We start from the raw sequence: 20,216 nt of genomic DNA, 5'->3' as shown, positions 1-20,216 counted from the left end.
GAAAATGAAGAGGTACATGGAGTAGACTTGTCCAGTCATTGAAATTACCTCGGCCAGTTAAGTGATTCTTCAGGGTTCTAACACCGCCCAAGGCAGGGTCCTTAGTCAAGGACCCTGCCTTGTCATAAAAGCAGAAGGGCTAGATCCTACCCAATGGGTATCGGGGACCTTTCCCCTAGTGGTTAAACGATCAGAGCATGACACTGACCGCTAACCTCCGTCTGGTGCCAAGATTAAAAAAAAGGCACATAGATTTGCTTGAACTCTCTCTCTCGTCTTGATGGCATGCTGCTCAGGGATAACTTTATTCCTGTAAAGTAAAGTAAAGTTTGTCCCACTATACGCCATGTAGGCGCTTGGGGTGAGTGGTGGTATAGCTCCTCTCTTCCTTGACCTCGGCACTAGATGGGGGTGAGTGGTCAGCATCACGCCCCGGCCGGCCTTACCCCCGGGAAAGGACCCCGGTACCCATTGTAGAGGAGGCTGGGTGCGCCCCAGAGCCGGTCTGGACGCAGAGGCTAGAGGAAAAATCCTCTGCCCCCGTCGGGGATCGAACCCCGGTCGTCCAGCCCGTAGCTAGTCACTATACTGACTGAGCTATCCCGGCTCATAACTTTATTCCTGTACTTCGTGTATATTAGACGGATAATAGCTGTAAGAAATGCGATGTAAAGTAATTTTCCTCTCAGGACTCCCCCGTCAACAAGTCAATGGTTTTATCTTCAACAGAAGAGAAATATTTATTCTGCATGTTTTGCAAGAGGACAGAGTGAGGATGAACGTTCTGACAGACGGATAAACGGACAGATTTAGTGCATCAATGTACTTCGCTGTCCAAACTCTTAACGTTCTTTGATTGACCCGAAAACCAGAGAAAAAAAGTGTTTGTAGTGTCAGAATTGTAACAAGATGGAACTACTTGTGACACATGAATGGGGTAGGCCAGCCGCATGAATGAGTCGTACTGGCGTGTCTTAACTAATTCCTCGCTATTATCGCCACTTGTGGAACTGAAGTTTTCGTTGACAGTAACACCAACGGCCAGACTAAAGCGCAATTTCTATGTTTGTTTTTACTGCGAAGTCTGATGTAGCTTACGAGGCACAGTGTTCATGTACGATTTCAAATAATGTCTCAAAACGTACTGAATTTCCTCACCGTTGTAGTGGTGTTCCGTGTGCAGTCTCGTCCAAAATTTACCCACCAATTTCAGTGTTTTATTTCACCTAAATGACGAGGTTTCTTGAACATTGGTTTTAATCATTGGTCTGTGAAGGGCTGTCGCTTTGGGGGCAATAGTCCAAAATTGACCCCTTCCTACAAAATTTGTTGACGAGGTTTGAGATTTTTGTCTTTCCGGTCCAACTTTGACGTCAAACTAAGCCTGAAACGCTCTTGGTACAATTTCTGGGTTTGCAGATGTTTCAATGTACTTTTAGATTATAAATAACCGCTGTTCGATACTGTACGAAAGCTAACAAAACAAGTGACAAACAAATGGCTTGAGGAATACAGTGTGTCAGCAAAGTCTCTTCATATTTTAATAATTCGTTGCAGATAAATTTGAGTTTAAACTCTGTAAGTACATATTGTACCATCATGTATATGTTATCAAATGTTTACAAGTAACGCTGTGATGGAGAACCTTAAACTCACGAAGCTAATGAGAAAGTACGCCACTGGACGCTGTCCTGAATCAGTTCTGTCTACCTTAATCTTCATCAACTACGATCTCTCTGTGATCCAACTTCATGTTCTCCTACTATCTACTTCCCGGTATTAAAAACTCGGCGTTTAAAATAGGTATTTTTACTAAAATTTTCAAGTATCTCCTATCCTAACTACATAACCAGACTATCGTAATCTCCTTGATTTCACCAACCCAACAACACAAAGTAACCTATATAAGTCCCAAAGTTTCTTGATACATAACAACCTAATTCGTACATCTTTCTTCTCAAGAGCAGATATTTGTGGGCGTGTTTTATTTCCAAACAGTTGTCAATTATCCTGTATTCTTCTCTCAGAATAAGAGATCTAATTTCACAGCTAGACAAAACATTAAGTATTTTTCTTGTATGCAGGTACTCTGATCTCCCCCCAAGCGACCTACATGGCGAGTAGGGACACTACTTTACATTTTTACTTTACTTTTTACTGATAATTTAAAACTCTGGACAAATCTATTCCTTTGTTATTTATTGAACTTTCTTAAAAACACTAAATATGTTTCGGACTTCTACGTATTAACTATCATCAGGGGTTCTTGGATGTAGTCAGATACAAGTTCTGGCCACATAATTACATAAATTAACAAATTATGTGTAATGATATGGTGGGGAAACTTAAAAATTAATTCAATAATTTATCCGGGAAGCCTCAAAGGAAAAGGCCACTTGCGAGACCTAGGCTCAGATGCGAAGATAATATTGAAATGGTTATTAAAGAAATGGGGATGAATTCAAATGTCTCAGAAATGTGCCCAGTGGCGGACTTTTAGTGAAACGATAAGGAACCTTCCACATTCATGAAAGGTGGAAATTTTTTCGATAATTTTTATCAGTTTCTGAAGAAATCTGTTCCGATGGATTGGTTAATTTATTAATTGGTTATATTATGAATGTGCCATCAGCCTTGTACAACAATTTCCTGTTTATATTTACATTAACATTTTTCTTCTTGTGTCGTAATGTCTTCTTAACTCATTGACTTTCAATCGTTCTGCGCGCTAACTGCGTCTTTTGTTTGTATTCTGCAATGACTCGTGCTTTGTGTTTATTATAAAAAATTACCATGTCACCTTCTCACATTCTAAATAACACCAGCAATCGACATGACGTCGTTGAATATCTGAAGACGTACACATACAATAGTGATACTGTAACGAGTTAACTCGTTCGTAGGAGTTCCGTTTTACGCCGCGGGTTACCGTCAAAACAAACGAAACATCGTAACATCCGATTTACGAACACAACTGCCAAATACGCTTTATTAGAAATGTGTTGGACGAAGTCCCATGGTCCTGGATGGACTGTTTGTCGTATTTCTCTGCTCCAATCATGGCCACGGAACGTGTAGACGCCATGAAGGCGAGCTGTAATAATCATTACAGTTGTAGCTGGGAACTAATGTCTTGTATACAGTATTGGTTGGAGGGGGGGAGGACGTGGCTTCATTCGACAACTTGAAGTAAGAGTGCTCTATGTCTCGTCTTTATTACAGGACCCGTGGTTTTACTAATTTTAAGACGAAATACTGATGAGAATATATGGACTTGAGAAAGCTAAAGTAGCAAGGAAAAAGAGAAAATTACATGAAGAGGAGCGTGATAGTTTGTACTGTTTGTCTAGCTGTGATGGTTTGCTTTCAGGTTGTTTAATGGCGCTATTGAAGTTTGAAAGTAAGCTAAGTTGATTAAACCTACTTTTACTGTCTGTACTCACACTTGTTCACATAAGCTGCATTTTGAAATATGTAATTTACGTACCGTAATTATGATTAATAATTTTTAGGTCAATTTTAAACGTTTGAGTCTTATTAAGCATCTTAACGTTTGTGTTTATAAGAATCCTCAGACTTGGTTGGATACCAGAATAACATGGAATTTGTAGATTTACTTATGAAATGATATTTGAAGGTAGTTATGTAATAATAGAGTCCTGAGGAAAATATTTGAACCTGAGAGTGACGAAGGACTTTTTATAACCCTCGACTAACTATTATTAGGATTATAGAGGAGAATGAGACGTGTGGGAAATGTAGCACGCATAGTGGCATGTGAACTACATTCCTAATTCTTTATTTTAACGTAATAATTTCTCCCCCTTTAGGTAAACTGATGGGGGGGGGGACAGAAGTTGTCAAACTAGCACAGAGAGATATACAATTTATTTTTTATTATTTATTTAGTGTTCTGTCTGACGACAGGTCCATATGAACACGATCCTTCCATCCTTTTCTCTTCTCGGACTGGGACCTGTTCATATACGTTCTTGGCAGATGATCCAGAAGTGGTTTGCCATTGCCTTCTTCTGTGTGTGAATGGAGTAATTGTTGGGATGCCACGGAGGAAAACTCCGTGTTGCCTAGACCACGGCCTTGCCCAACACAAGTTATAAATTCGGGCACCGCCGGGAATCGAACCCGAGACCCCAGGATTACATGGAACCGAATGTTAAAAATACGACATCAATTTTATTATTAAACTGGACTTGATCCAAGAACGGGCTTTTTTGATCGCTATAATGAACCTTCAGGTTTCTTAAAGGTAAGACATCTATTGACCAGCTGAGTGACTTTACAGCTTTAAAAGCAAGTCGTGATCGGAAATGATCTCAAGGAAACTTGTTACAGTAAAACAGCGTATAGTGACGTGGTCTCGAACACAGGTCCTCCTGGCGGGTAACCAGATTGTCCACGCTAGTCACCAGATAAAATACGCATTTCTTGTGACAAAATTGGTTTCACTGTTTCTTTGTCTGTCACACACATTTCAGTGTATCACTGGAGCTGTCCTCGGAATCTCACTGCGCGATTGCCATGCTCTCACGTCAATGGAATGTCCCTTCCTGGCAACCGAACTAAAAGCCCGGCCTTTGGTTAAGAGCCCGCATTCTTGGTTTCCTGCCTATAGGAACACATTACTCTATCTTGCTTTATATGGCCCCGCGAAATACCAATATTAGGGCAAGCCAGCCAGAAGGCCTCTTGCTTTCCTTCAGTGTAAGTCAAAGACGCTGAGACATCAAAGCACACCGACTCCTGCAGCACATCATCATTGATGACCGGGTGTTGGAAGCGGGGGCAGGGGGAGGATGCCCCTGAGGGGTTTCATCAACAGACGTAAATCTAAGTTTTGAAAGCATAAGTGTCATAATGACTCGTTAACACCAGAAAAGCTTTGCTTTCCGCGGTTTGATCTGTTCAACATTCACGGAAGTTGTTAACAGCTATGAATTACTGTAACCATGTAGACTTAGTTAATGGGATCGAATCTGAAGTTTGTGAAGTCTCTCTGAACAGTTTTTTGAATAGGCCTATTACCTTAACGTCATCTACGATCACATATTTCAACCTCCTTAGGTACTTTATATATATGATAGAGAAGTATAAAACCAAAATTGTAGTCTTCTGTTCTTGTATGGGTGTAAGACTTGGTTGTATTTGTGGGTGAAGAACGTAGATTGACGGTGTTTGAGAACAGGATGATTAGCAATTAAGAACTTCATAATTTGTAGTAGGATTTGAGGTTTTCACGGCGGTCTTGTCTTCTGGGTTGTTGCGCTGTGTAGTATGGTAGATATTTACCGACGTTTCAGAGGTCATACTGCCTCCGTCATCAGAGTATGAAGATTTCTGTCTTCTGGGTTGTTGCGCTGTGTAGTCTGGTAGATGTTTACCTACGTTTCAGAGGTCATACTGCCTCCGTCATCAGAGTATGAAGATTTCTGTCTTCTGGGTTGTTGCGCTGTGTAGTATGGTAGATGTTTACCTACGTTTCAGAGGTCATACTGCCTCCGTCATCAGAGTATGAAGATTTCTGTCTTCTAGGTTGTTGCGCTGTGTAGTCTGGTAGATGTTTACCTACGTTTCAGAGGTCATACTTCCTCCGTCATCAGAGTATGAAGATTTCTGTCTTCTGGGTTGTTGCGCTGTGTAGTATGGTAGATGTTTACAAACGTTTCAGAGGTTATTGCTGCCTCCACCATCAGGGAGATGTGACCGAGAAACGTAGACTGTCACACTGAGGGACAGCGTAACTTATAGAACGCCACGGCACAGTTACGGTAGTCAAATCAAGAAATATGCGATGATTTGGACATCTAGCGTAGATTATTACTATTTGCGATAATGCAGTGTGGAGTCTCGCATTCGGGAAGTATTTCCTATGAATATCAACCAAGATATAAGTTATCCTTACTGAGGTTTTCGCGGTTTTATTCAGTCTACCCAGGAATATTTTATGGCCTTGAAAAAGTCGATTACCTCTCGCTGCCACACTCTCCCCAACACGTCATGCATTTGTAATGCAGCGCCAGATAAATTTAAAGAGCATCGTTAAATAAAAGACCTAAAATATTCTCATTTCATAACAGCTTTGTTTCCTTTGAAGAATCTGTGCGTCCTTGAGAATGTGTTCTAATAAAATTGTTAAATTTTATTCGTTTCTGCAAAAGGAGTTATTTTTATGTGACTATTTCAATTTGTGCGGTTAAGGGCTAGCGCGCACGAGAGGTTTTTCTGTCGCAGCGGTAAAACTACCGCGACCAATTATTCTGGTTGCACGGACGGTGAAATCAAGGGCTAAGTGTAGAAATAAATTTTTGGTTCCCTCCACTTTTAAGTCAAAGATTGTTGAAAGCCCAATTTCACAAGTTATATGAGGACCTGTGTATGTATCCAAAGAAATTATTCAGACACTTTCTTTTTTTCGTAAAGTTGGCTCGAGTTTGGCAGTAGAGCTTCACAGACTTCTATCCACAGTTTATCTTTAATTTTTGTCACTGTACTCGGATATGGCCAAACTGTACAGTGCAGGCCATTTCTCCTATTCAGCTACACCAAGGTCGGGTAAACACTGGTCGCCGTGTGACTGTTTCGAAAGTCAGTTTTTCAAAGGCATAATTCTGCCGATCTGTAGGGAACTGAGTAACCATATTCATATCCGTTTGGGGACACTCACACGCCAACGTCATGTCATAGTCACGACAATATGAGTCACGTGGGTTTTCCAAATAGGGGCTTTTAAATTTCTCAAGGTCATTCGAAAGTCAATTTTTCAAAGACATATTTCTGCCCATCTGTAGGAATCTCAGTGACAATACTCAACGTCGGCTTGAGGTCACGGACAGGTCATTGTCATATCATGGTATAGACAACATCAGTCCATGGGTTTTCCGAATTTAGGCAGTTAAATTTCTCAAGGTCATTCGAAGGTCATTTCTTAAACCGAATATTTCTACCGATCAGGAATGTGAGTGACAATATTAATGTTAGTTTGAGGTCACAGACAGGTCAGTGTCATGTGAAGGTCACGACAATATCAGTTCGTGGGTTAAGCGAGTAGAGGTCTTTGAAAATTTCAAGGCCATTGGGCAGTCACTTTTCCTAACGCATATTTCTGCCTATATGTAATAACCTGTAAAAAAATACTCATGTCAGTTTGAGGTCACAAACAGGTCATCGTCATATCACGGTCTCGACAATAACTGTCGGTGGGTTTTCGTAATTGGGGGCTTTTAAATTTTCAAGTTCATTGGATAGTTATTTTTTGAAAGGAATATATCTGCCGATCTGTAGGAATATGAGTGACCATATTCATGTCCGTTTGAGGTCACGCACATGAAGCATGTTGCTGCAGAAGAACCTCTGCTGCCCAAACCGCTCCAGGGTCTAATTCTTCCCCAGTTCTTGCACCTCTCTGTGCAGACCGAAACAATTATAAACGTAGTCAAACTGGTAGAATGGTCACCAGGACGTCACCACTTGTAACCATTCAACTGCCTACTCTTGTTCCTACTTGAGTATTCTGGTAGCGTAAATAAGTGTTTGTTCGTCACTCAGCCAGCACGTGATTGGCGCTTACACGGTCTGTTCTAGCCCCAAATGCATAACCACCGCTACAGTTTATAACTCAACGATGTGCAAATTGTGGTCCTCGGGTCATTCTCTGCACGACGGGTTCCTAGAACTTCTAATATTCAGATTTCCTGTTCTTACTTACTTCCTGTCGGTATTTGGTTTAATCCATCGGTTAGTTAGTTCATTAATTTGCATGTCACGACGACCGTATTGTCAAGGCCACACAAACACAGATGTCGTCTAATCGAATCCACCACTGAGAATGGATATTTCACATCAACAAAATGCTTTATACGAAATATGTAAATGTATTAGTTTCAAATCTGAAGTTTTACTTGTCGGGTTACAGTCATCGAACCCAATTATTTCTTTCGCTTTCCATATTATTTTTTTAAATTTTTTTTTGTAAATAAATAAGAATGAGATAATTGACCATTCGGCTATATGATTACTTCCCACGTTCATAAAAATTAACCTTAGTGAGATTCCCTTATTTTTACAGATTTCGTTTGTCTTATTCTCACCCCACAACACGGTAATGTTGGTAGTCTTGATGATAGGATGACATGTGAAGTTTCCCTGAGATATTTGATTGATCGTACCGAGCTTAAAAAGTCTTTTTTTATTGTTTATAATATCGATAATTGAAAATTAAACTGGGGCGGATAGAAAACATATGTTTGGATCATTGATTAGGTCTTAAAGAAATTCAAATACAAATTAAAATAAACTCCCCAGAAAACTGAATATTACGACAAAACGCATAAGTTATGATTCGACAGGTCTTATTTGGTTTAGTGTAGATCTTTGTCACGTTTATACTCGTCGCCATGAGAACCTAAAAGCTCGCTTGCGTTGGACTTATTTCTGGTCTCCTTTCTGATACTCCAGAGCCTCAAAATGTTTAAACGCCTTGAAAGGGAAGGTGATCGTCTTGGGTCCCAACCGAGGCAAACTCCCCACAGTTACGTAAATCTGCGAGTAGGTCAGTGTGTTAGAAAACTGTGCCACACGCTGTCGGCAATCTTGCAAACCAAAAGAAGCTAGATTCAGGGGTGGCCAAACACTTCACTAACTTCAATAGATTATGTTAAGACTCTCATGATGTCTGCCGGATTTCGTTCCAGAATATTAGAAGTTTCGACAAAACGAGTGGAGGAAAGATTAGATGTTTAAATTATTCCATTATCTATTTCTCTCGTTACTTTCTCATACACTTAGTTTTTCACGTGTGCTTTATACACGAGCTTCAGATACGCCAAGCGCGGAAGATAAAATGATTACCGCGTTATATCGCGTTAATGCGGTGAAATGTTTGTCTGCATCGCGTAGCCAGATACAATCCCATTTGCATTAAAACGCTTATTGTAGAGAACATCTGATTATTCATTAAGACAAGTGATAGGATACCTTAGATAGTGGATCAGGCCGATGACACCATAGGAAACAAAAATCACGTGTGTTGATTCTAATTTTCTGTGCCGAGCGGGTGATTGTAAAATACAGATCGAACTTAAGATTCGTCCAAGGATACCGACACACACTTTTAATCTGTTGAATTAATTGCTGTAGAAAATGTTTTTGATCACAACTTCATTTTGTGTGTTTAAGTTTAATTGTGTTCTGTTGTTCTGTGGGCTGGGCAGAGGCCGTGCGATGGGCCGATCCCCTGTCCAAGGTATATTATCGTATGTTTGTGGAGTCGGTTACAGAATTAATTTTGAATTTGCACTGAATAATATTTGTTAATTTTATTGAGTAGTTTACATACCAATTACGTTTTACTCTTTTAGTAATCATAAGTAAGTGAATCATTCGACGACGTGTGGTTACGGCGTGCTGCTGAGTTTTAGTCTGCCAGACAATTGTAACTATAAAAAACAGGAAGCCAAGCTATTTTATATGCACTATACCAAGTCAGAGTTTTATGAATGGTTGTATGGTATTATCATGTCATACTTGTCACTAATAAAAGAGTAACAATTAGGAAGAAGAAATGAGAACGGAGAAGCTGGAAGATTGTGATGATTATTGAAGATCTAGCTATATCCTGTCATGTCCGGTATGATGACATCACAAATAATTACGTCAGAATATTAAAGAGAGGGGCGTATTCAACTAGTGATGATTTGTTTAAACTGTGTTGCTTAACCGCATATAAAACCATCGTATGGATGTCACTCATTGGCGCCTATGAGGCATTCAGCCAGCCATCTGCTGCCTCGTGAGGTCCAGTACACACTTTATACTGTCTGCCTGATAGTGACATTTGGCCTTCTGTGCAAGCCAGAGCCGGTGATGACATCAGTGAGGAGTTTTTCTCGTTGCACTACACTCTCATCCTGTTTAATTCGCCGATTAATTTTTAATCTTCGTAGAGCTGTACTATGATTCTTGTATCATATACAACCAGCTGGTGTTACAATATATATACAATGTTGAACTCAATGTTTTCATGGCGTTCTGCTTTCTTGTATCTTCTAGGTTTTTCTCAGTTCTGGTAGCCGCTACCCAGAATCATTAATCATAGTTTTTTTTCTATAACTGTAATTGTATCTTTTTATTTTTTACGGTGCTGTGGTCTCTCAATCCGAGGAAAGCGTATAGAATGAATTAAATATCCGAGTAGAGACTACTGAGAAATCATACCTGATAAATAGAAAGTAACATCGGAAATAACTAATGTTTCTTAATGAACGGCTTTATAATTTGATTCGCCTAACATTTTAGACTAATCATATGACGGAGACTTGGAACACGGTGTTGCGATAAATGCATGAATGAATTAAGGTCAAAACTTCACGGGACGAGACCATTTCAGAGAACTGGAGATAAATAAGAATATAAGTGTTAAATTTATCTTAGTCTAATGGAGTGAGAGTGTTTGGTATGGATTTAACTTGATTAAGAAGGTGAGATTTTGTTAGTACGGCAGCGAGCTTTCGGTGTTTATAGTTAAGGAATACCAATGGCTGCTCCAGCAGTTAATTAGCCGAGATCATATGGCGAGAAGGCTGTGGAATATTTTAGGTTCTCACGGCGTAGAGTATGAAGATGGCTGTGTTCCGGGTTGTTGAACCGTGCAGTATGGTAGAAGTTTACCGACGTTTCAGAGGTGCAATCATGGCAGCAAGCACCACTAAAACGTCGGTAAACTTCTACCAGACTACACGACACTTCTTCTGTTGTTACCACATTGTATCATTAGGTTTGACTGAGATCAAACACTGATCATGAATACCTTGAGTTGGAAAGGACAAATTTATGAGCGGGTGTGGTTGAATTACTGGAGTGACTGAGGAAAGACATGGTAGTCGATCTTCAGCAGACGCTCGAACCGGATTCCTCCAGAATATAATGCGAAATATTGCCGTTTGTGCTGACTTCCTGATATATTTTCGCTTTTAAACATTTGCCTTAAACCTATGCATTAAGCTTTGTACTTAAATAAACATTCTTATTTCAATATTCCAATAGTGATGTATAATATCTGCTGTTGAAAAGCGACTAATATTTATTTTAGACTGTTCAAATAAAACTGGGCCTTAGATGTAAGGCCAGTGGTCCTAAGAGATAAATGTAGTGCATAGTAGGGTAATCTTTAAGTAAGGAAATAAATCATTAAGCTCGTCAGAATATTCGCCGCTATCACGAGGCATGGTTTAGCTTCTTCAGCACATCAATAAGACGGATTTGGGATGATGGACGTGGACAAGTCTAGATTTATTGGTTTAATTGAGGTTAACTCACTTTTAAAAATAGGGAAGTGCGCAGTAAAACACGAGGCCGAACCACCTCATTAAATGTCTGTGGGCTCTCCAATCGATTGCTTGTTTCACCTTGAGGTCTCGACATGTTCGCTCTGCTGTCAGCTCACTGTTACGCCATTCAACGAAGAACGCCCCACGTCTAGATTATCGTGATTTCTTCATTTATTTTATTTAAAAAAAAACAAGATATGAAGCGAATGATTATAAAAGAATTTATCTCAAAGTGCCCAACACCGCTATCAAACAAGAAATCATACGTTATACTACAAAATTAATAAAAATTCAGGTATGAACTTAATCAAACATACATTATTTTTCGTTCCATAGGGCCCATGGCATTTCCTCAAGAATTTCACATCTTCGCCATGTCCATAACAAACACACACACATAAACTCAGCTTCTTAATACGGTTCACAAAAACTTACATTTTTTTTTGGAACCCTGATAGAGAACCAAAAAGTAGGCTCCGTTTCTTATCAAACTCTGTTTTATTATATAGAATGTCCAAAAAAATATATATACACTTCATTCCACAATCTTGTTTTAGGCTGACACAATCACTGCAAAAAATACCATTAATCTGCCTCTAGTTTTTATATTCGTTATAAACATGCGAAATGTGCATACACTTTTTGGGACAACCTGTATTTATACTTGAAACAAAATACAAGCAACGTAATGATTGGACAATTAACACGGCCTCAACCAAGCAGACTGACACAGAACCAAACCTCGCGAACATGTCTGACCCCTTCGAATGTCTTGCACAGAGAAAATACCATGTTTGGCACATTTGTCGAATCCTTATTGTCATGTTTTTATTCTAAGGCTATTTAACGATGTATATCAACTACAGAAGTTATGTGACTTCGAGACTAATGAAAACATGAATATGAACGATTAGAACGTGGAATATTGTAATATTGGCCTTGTTAGGCTGGATTGTAGGTCTGTGGAGAGCTTATTCAAAAAGATTTGCTGGTCCGTCTGTCTGTAATCATGAAATATCTCGCGAACGGCTGAACGGGTGTTTATTAAATTTGGTACTGCGAACTTCTGCAAGAAAAACTTGACGAAACTTCGCAATTTCGCGTAAAACCGGACAGAAATATCTACCACTTTTCCTGCGATCAACCTGATTTTTTGTGCGCGTATGTGGTGAATCCCCCTGCCATCTAAAAATGTCAAAGGCTGTGGGATTCTTGCGTGAAGACATCTGTAGGAGGATTCCCTGGTCTTTGTCAGAGGCCAAAATCTGGCGAATGCATGCAGTAGTATTATCAGGTCTTAATTTGTTTAAAACTTTAGGCACTTAGGTAAACTATGAAACCCTCATTTAGTATAGTCTGTAATCCGGCCTGTATTTAAATCAGTTCTCTGAATTGTTAACCCCGTCTCTAATTACATTTTTGAATTTATTAACGTGTTTACAAAAGTCATACTTATACAATATATATTTTGATATTGTGTTCATATCTGAGAGTATATGTCACAAGTGATATTTTACTTCAGATGCCTTGGCCAAAATTTTTGCGTGCATTTCTAAGTTATTCCATACTTGCTATATTCTCAGTCCATCTCAAAATTCTTGATTTGATCGCCCTGTAAATTATGAAGCCTTACTTCCTTGTTAGAGCAATGACTTTCTGTATTTTTTAGCCATGTTGTGTGTTCCTGCAAATTTAGATAACCGTATGAATCAAATGTTAGGTCATTTAAGAATGCTTGCTTCCTGAATCGTACGTTTGTCAGATGGTTCGACATAACAGTTAGCGTACCTCAGCCGCTGAAGTTGACAGTGAATCGTGCCTTAGGCCATAACAAAATGTCCCGTGACTTGGCATGTATCGGTATAGTGTTGCATGTATTTGTTCCTTTGCTTATTTTATAAGGAAACAGTCTTATTGCGTCATCACGTTTACCGCATACATGAAGGTTTTTAGAGGCATCGTACAACGAGAAGCATCTTGCTTTTGTATGACTACTAATTAATTTTCTGTCATAAATAAACTTTAAACGTATTCTAACACGAATATTATATATGAATTTCTTGTAATAAAAGTTGTGCACAACATATAAGCAGTCATGTTGTTGTAATGTAAGCAGGATTTGCTATTTTCTGTAGCGTGTAAAGATCGGACATTTGCCAGTTCCTACTAGCTGTCTAATCTATAGGCAAGCATAGGACGTGGACTTTCAACCATGCTAATAAAATACAATCATTAACTTGATATATCTCTTTCATGACTTGAGTTCATGTTATATGCGGATTGGAGAATGTGGTTTTAATAGAAATCAAGATAACCGCTTGCCATCAAACTAGATATTATTTACAATCCCGTTATTTATTCTGCCTGTCTTAGTTTGTATGCTATTACTACTGGCTAATTTATTTCATAATGTCGTATCAGTTTATCAGAAGATGATTATTTTATAATCACTCACTTTCATTGAAATTAAACTTCAATGAAATCTCGACATGCATCATACATACTGAACGTATGGGATAAATTTTAATACAGAAAAAGTCAATGACCTCTTTCAGAAACTGCGCTGTTCTTTCAAAGAATTTCCGAGAAAGAAATGATTCAGTATATAGAAGAGAAAAATGGCGTTGTAAGTGTATACACCTCCGTTTTATATTTTTAGCTGCTTTGTGAAATCTATGTGGATGATCTAGAAGCATTCAGAATTCAGAAGCTCAGAAAATGTGTGAGTTCCGGAACGGGTTACGCAAAATATGAATCTCCTCATTAATTTTTTTTTTTTTTTGAAAATCTTCAAAATACGTGAATATTTTTCTTAAGAAGAAATCACCATGTATGTTGTTGGGGACATTGAATATAAACATCACAAGAATTTACTGAGAGATAAGGTTTATGAATGGTTATTTAAAATGATCTAGGTTATACCTAATACGTGGTAGCCTGACTGTACTGTAAAGTTGTACGAATTCGTTTTAAATTATTACTTGAATATATATTTTAATTATTCAAAACACTTTGAAGTGTACACCAGACAAGGTTTCAGTATCAAGTAGAGTAGAAATACCATTATGGTAGCTTGATAAAGAATTTTGCATTTTCATTTGTAAATTTTATTGCTTTCAAGATTCAACTGTCTACATACTAACGGCAGTCGTTTGAAGCGAATTCCGTTAATCCCTAAGATTTGGTATGGGCTCGTTCACAAGATACCAGGCTGCTCGTGAAACTTGTGGATTCGTGGAAAAGGCAGAAGGATTTTAATAACTTTCGAGTTGATTGACAATGTTGTAGGATGGTAATATATTTAAGTTCACAGATAAGACGGAAGCTACACTGAGAGCATTTTTGGATTTGCTGAAAATTTTTCACGCTAACGTGAGTGGACAAAAAATATTTTTTTTAATACAAATTCTTGTTCAGACGTTGCTAAAATTCTTTCATTTTTAGTCGATTAAGATTTTGAGAAGATAATTTATTTTTTGTTTAATATTATTAATTACATATGATATATATGTATATGTTAAGCTCGTAATAAAAGATAAGGTTTTATGACTTTTGATGGGATAAGACTGAGAAACATAAGTTTGTATTTAACACTGTTCAGGTGGGATTAGGCACGTCGGGAGCTTATACATTCTGAGGTATGGGACCTTAAGTTATACGTTCGTACCCGGAACCTGCCTAAAGAAGTAGCTGGGATGAAGGACGTAAGAAGAGGGAAAAGTCAAATTATGTATTCGATCAATGCTGTTGGCTATTTCTCTACCTGTTCATCAATGTTTTCTAATACACAGGATATGCGATTTATAGTAGCATACTAATACAATTAAATTCGGTGACTTGACTTTAAAGTCTGACTTTCTCCACTGAGCGTTGACTGGCTTCTTTGTGTATTTTTTGTGGCAATAAATGTTGAAAGTTAAATAGGGTATATTGTACTAGAATGTCATCCGAATACACAACGTTAGGGTTAATGACATTACATAGTTCTTTTGTAGCTCCGAATGACTTAAATTATTAATGATGTAATTTTATTTTAGAAAGCAGATATTATGGGCAGCTAATTTGAAACAATATTTTGAAGTACCTCTGATTTGAAGCCGGTGTGAATAAAAGGAAGTCATTAAGTAAGCATTCTGGTCTTGAATTTCTTGATGCTAAGAAGGTTCCCACCATTTGTCCAGCTGCGTGATTCTTGATGTGGGTATAAAACCAGGTCAAACCAGATTACGATAAAATTACCTCTTTTTCAGTCAAATTCCTTGGTAATTATTAGAAAATAACGAACGTATTAGGAACATAAATTATTATTAATATGCCTAATCATGTTGCTTGTTAGTGCTGTATTAACCGGATAGAAAGATTCTTTATGACTTAAAATCAATTTAGAGACGCAATTTGAAACTTTGATTTTGTTTATCTTGACAAATATTTTGTTGCTGTTTTGTAAAAATCTCTTACGCAATCGTAGTAGTTAAAGGACTAAGAATCCGCAAAATAAATCCTCACCTCTGAAATAGGCCATTACACTGTAAAAGTTCAGTCTCGGTCAGAACTTCAGAAATTTGATCCTAGATCCATTTTGATAATTTATCAAATATTTTATTAGGATTATTACGTAGTCTCCTTAAATTACGTAATCCAAACAACATCTTAGGGCGTTTATTTTCCCCTTGCGCTCTGCATGGCCTACCAATTCAATTATTCGCCTGTACAGTAGGTTTACTATGTGAAGGGCAGATCTTAAAATTGTGAAGTACTTAATAATTTGGTATTCCATATTGACCAGAAAGACACTTAAAAACCTAACGTACTGCAAACGATTTTGGATTTTTGTTACATTTGAATTTATTGTATACAGTTTGTGTCCATAAACATATTTCTGGCTGTAACAGTGTAAAATATGGTAGTAGAAGGCTTTAGTCGATTGATAATTCGCAGGTGATTGGAATATTGGAACCCACCACTTTCTGTTTATAATATTAAAACCTACAATTTTGCTTTGAAAATAGTTTGTTTTGAAAATATTCTGTGACTTTCTGCAGTGACGAGTCAACGAAAAACTATGTATAAATAGTCTCCTGATCCATCTCACATTTTCTCCCTTATCTGGTGTTAGATGCACGCAATATAGTACAGTACAAACGAGTTAACACTGAAACGGGAAAAAAATGTTATCTGATTTAACGTGTTTGGAATCTTTTTCTTGTCACATATTTTTACATCGGAATATATAAATAAGTTTGTATAAAATTATAATTTTGCTGTCGTATAGAAAAAAGTGGAATTTTGATGAAGGGGTATGACGTAATAAATATGATTTTTCGGAGGAGCTTCATACATTTGTGATTTTAGATAAAAATTTAATTTCGTTTTAAAATGATTTGTGGCGCCTTATAGTATGTGGTTACCAACGTTTCAAAGGAACGTATCGCCTTCATCTTCAGGGTAAAGTAAATATAGGATTCATCTTTTCATTAGGATTCATATCAAATAATACTTAACCCATGTCAATGGGGTAGAATCCTTAAAACGAGTCACCTCTGTTTAAGAAATGCTTCTTTTTATTAAATCTTAAAATTTTATAGCACCCTGCCAAGTTATTCTATCTTGCGCCAGTATAATCCAGTCTCTTTTCCCCTCAGCCGAGATTCATTTTCCTTAGGGGTCATTTTAATATTGTCTTGTAATATATGCCTAAGTTTTTAAGCAGTTTGTAATCTTCACACACTAGAATTAAAAAGCTTACATTATGTTCTCACTTTTGTTTAAGAATAAAGGATACAGACTCATTCAACAGCCTACTTTATTACACCTCAGATCATTTTATGAAAAGAAAAATAACGTATTGGGTTATACTGAACTAAATCTCGGTCGTTTTTGTCAGTCACACCTACGCAGACAAAATTTGTATTGGTAGGAGTCCTTTGTTGTTTTGTGCAGAAGAAAATAGCATCGCTCAGCAAGGAAGAAAATGCATTTATATGCAGACAATTAGACGCATTCACTGACGTAAGAACTTTTCTTGCATGCACTATTTGTGACACGTTTGAACGATGATGAACTAAAAGTGGTCGGGAAAATCCCTAGCAGACAATAGGGAAACCCATACTGTGGTAATCATGGCTTTCCCGACTCATTAGTGCATCGAAATCCACGTCTTTTTGAAGGTCGCAATCAACAGTGTGACTTATAAGTCATTCTAACAAGATGGCGAAGTGAATTAGGCCTACGGTATTTATAAAAGATATTGAAATTTCTTTACGTAAGCACAAAACAGATTTAACATACGTGTAACCTTCATAACATGTAAATAAAATGAGTCCAGTCTAAATACACGATAAACTATAACTAACTTCATAAATAGTATTAAAAATATATTAAAATTGGCCGTCAATCACAATATAAGATAATTAAAAGATTAAAATATCATTTTACGTTCCGTATCGAGTACTCGATTTACATGTGGAACATTTACGACATGTTTCGGCTATATATAGCCATCATCAGGTGTTATGTTATAAACTTTTTAACTGAATTACTGATTTTTTTTCAGTAATTTTCGTTTTAAGTTTATATATTGATATAAAAAGTTTCATCTCATACTGTGCACACTTTTCGTGTTTCTTGAGGATAATTCGATTATAAAAATAAAGGCGAAGAGTAAACATTTCTGTTGACTGTGTGATTTTTTCGTGTTTGAATACAATTTTGTGTATTTAACACAATACGAACGGCTGCATGTGCCAAACATTTCTTAATAAACAATAAGTGTTGTTTGTGCATCTTTATAAGAAGACTGCGAATTACCCAACCACGTGCTTAGTCACATAAAGGCACATCCATTGCGTTAGGCTGTTCTGCAGTTTTGCGAGTCGAATGTCAAGGCCGACTGCCATGTTGAGAATTCTGGTCCTACGGCTCTGTTAAATAAAGTACAAGCCTTCCTCAAAGTACTAATGACTTCATAATTAGACACTTAAAAACTGTAGTGAAGTAATTTCAAATGAAGAGTGAGTTCTCGTTAGGATTAGTGTCCAAATGCATTCTGTACGATTTGGTCTCGCTTAAATTGTCTTTCGTTAGGGACAGGAGATCTTACACTGCAGAAAGTTATGTACACACTCATTTAGGGTGATGGAAGGGTTACTGCAGGAAAATACGTAGGTAAACTTACGCCACTCAGTTGGGAACTTCGCTATGTACGTCTATGTTATGTACAAATTACGTAATGTTTACCCCTGAAATGTTAATTTTAAACCACGTCGATTGATGTCTGTATACGGGAATATTACAGCTACTAACATAAGCCCTTTTTGCATTTATTTCAGTGAGGGTTTGACACCTGCCGAACAGACTGCTGGTTACAACGGATGTCAAGGTAACGTTGCAATGCGCACTTTTATTGTCTTTTGTTTCGTATGGTGTTCGTAACACAACTGGTGTTTTTTTCTTCTGTTGTTGGTAAATTTATATTTATATTGCATTAAGCATTTAATCCTGTGAGCCTGTTTGGTGTTGAGTGCGTGTTAATTGATCTCTCAGAGTAAATATTTAAATGGGCGAGACTTGAGAAGGGTTTCACCAATATGCCCCTAGCTTAGTATTCTTATGCCCAGAAAATAAGATGTTTCTGAAAGATTATAACTCCAGGAAGTGTCCTTATTTCTAGTCCCGGTGAGGGCTGCTTCTGCAGCTAGGAACACCAAACACTATTGAATCAAGGCGTGAAGACTGTAATCGTTTGTTTCGGCAAGGAAAATGTAACAAGAAAGACCGCAATAGCGAAAAATGTGTCCTAGTTTCGAGTCCCAGTAAAATTTTGTTTTTCGTATCTCGGAAATTAAACCCAATATAAGAATAGTTCGAAAAGCAAATTGCGTGTTTCGGTTACAATAATACAGAATGAAAGGCCACATCCCGAAAAGAACTGTCCCGGGTTTGATCACCGGCGAGGATGGTACCGGTAACTTGGAAACAAAGAACAAAAGAACAAATACGTAAGACAAAATTTGCTTGTTTCGACTTGAATGTTTCACAAACAAAGATCAACTCTCGGAAAACTGACCAGGGTTTGAGTCCCAGTAAGAATGGTTTTTGTAACTGGTAAGAGATTACAGGAACAAAGTTCTCAAAGCCGTAATACTATCCTGGGTTCGAATTCCCGTGAAAATGTCTTTGTACCTTGGAAAATAATTGCATAACCGTGTGTTTCGTGAAGAGGACTGGCGTGTTTAGGATTGACGTTCGATTTGGAGGGGGGGAGGTATAGTCTTAACGGAGGGAGGCACAAAGTCTTAGGCAGTGTCCTTGCTTTTAAAATCTCATTGTACTAGCGACTGTCATATATTTTGTGAGAGAAAAAACTATTTTTCCAATAACTTACATCAAACACAATTTGGTTTCACATATCGTACAATTAGATGACTGTTTGTCTTTATATTTCAAGTTTATATTCAATTATAGAGCAAATTTATTTTGTTGCATTGTAGACAGAACGGAGGAAATAGATTTTGTTTCGAATCGATTAGTGATAGCTGCTATTCATATCCGAGGTATAGAAACACGAATTATGCCTGGGGGGAGTTCAACACCTGTTGTATTTCTTTGTAATCCGCCGCGCACGAATGTCGGATCTTTGCTTCGTAGCCTAGTAACGGACTTCTAAAGCTTCTTTCTTATTATTGGATCTTGTCACGTAATGAAGTGATCAGACCGGAATTTTTTCTCTTATATAACAACCCTTATTCTAGCGCCGAAAGAAATAGTTCTTAATTTCGTCTTAAGTTTATTTTAGTCGGAGACAACATGAGTTTTGCAGTACGTAATAGTCAAAATATAAAAAAAAGATATTACCTCGTAAGCGCACTATTTATG

General features: G+C 37.7%; 1 long non-coding RNA gene across 1 annotated transcript in view; it reads left to right on the top strand.

Moving 5' to 3' along the window:
• Positions 1 to 20,216, top strand: part of LOC147875029 (uncharacterized) — a 336,681-nt gene that overhangs the window by 86,488 nt on the left and 229,977 nt on the right. Inside the window, exon 3 of the long non-coding RNA XR_002542653.2 lies at positions 18,671 to 18,720. This is a non-coding gene — a long non-coding RNA (uncharacterized LOC147875029). The remainder of the gene's footprint in view (positions 1 to 18,670; positions 18,721 to 20,216) is intronic.

Source organism: Zootermopsis nevadensis, unplaced genomic scaffold (assembly GCF_977971745.1).
Source record: "Zootermopsis nevadensis isolate Lab colony 2312 unplaced genomic scaffold, Znev_1.0 Znev_ptg000002l, whole genome shotgun sequence".
Lineage (NCBI taxonomy): Eukaryota > Metazoa > Arthropoda > Insecta > Blattodea > Termopsidae > Zootermopsis > Zootermopsis nevadensis.
The sequence above is the reverse complement of the archived record's forward strand: the minus strand, read 5'-3'. Positions and strand labels throughout refer to the sequence as shown.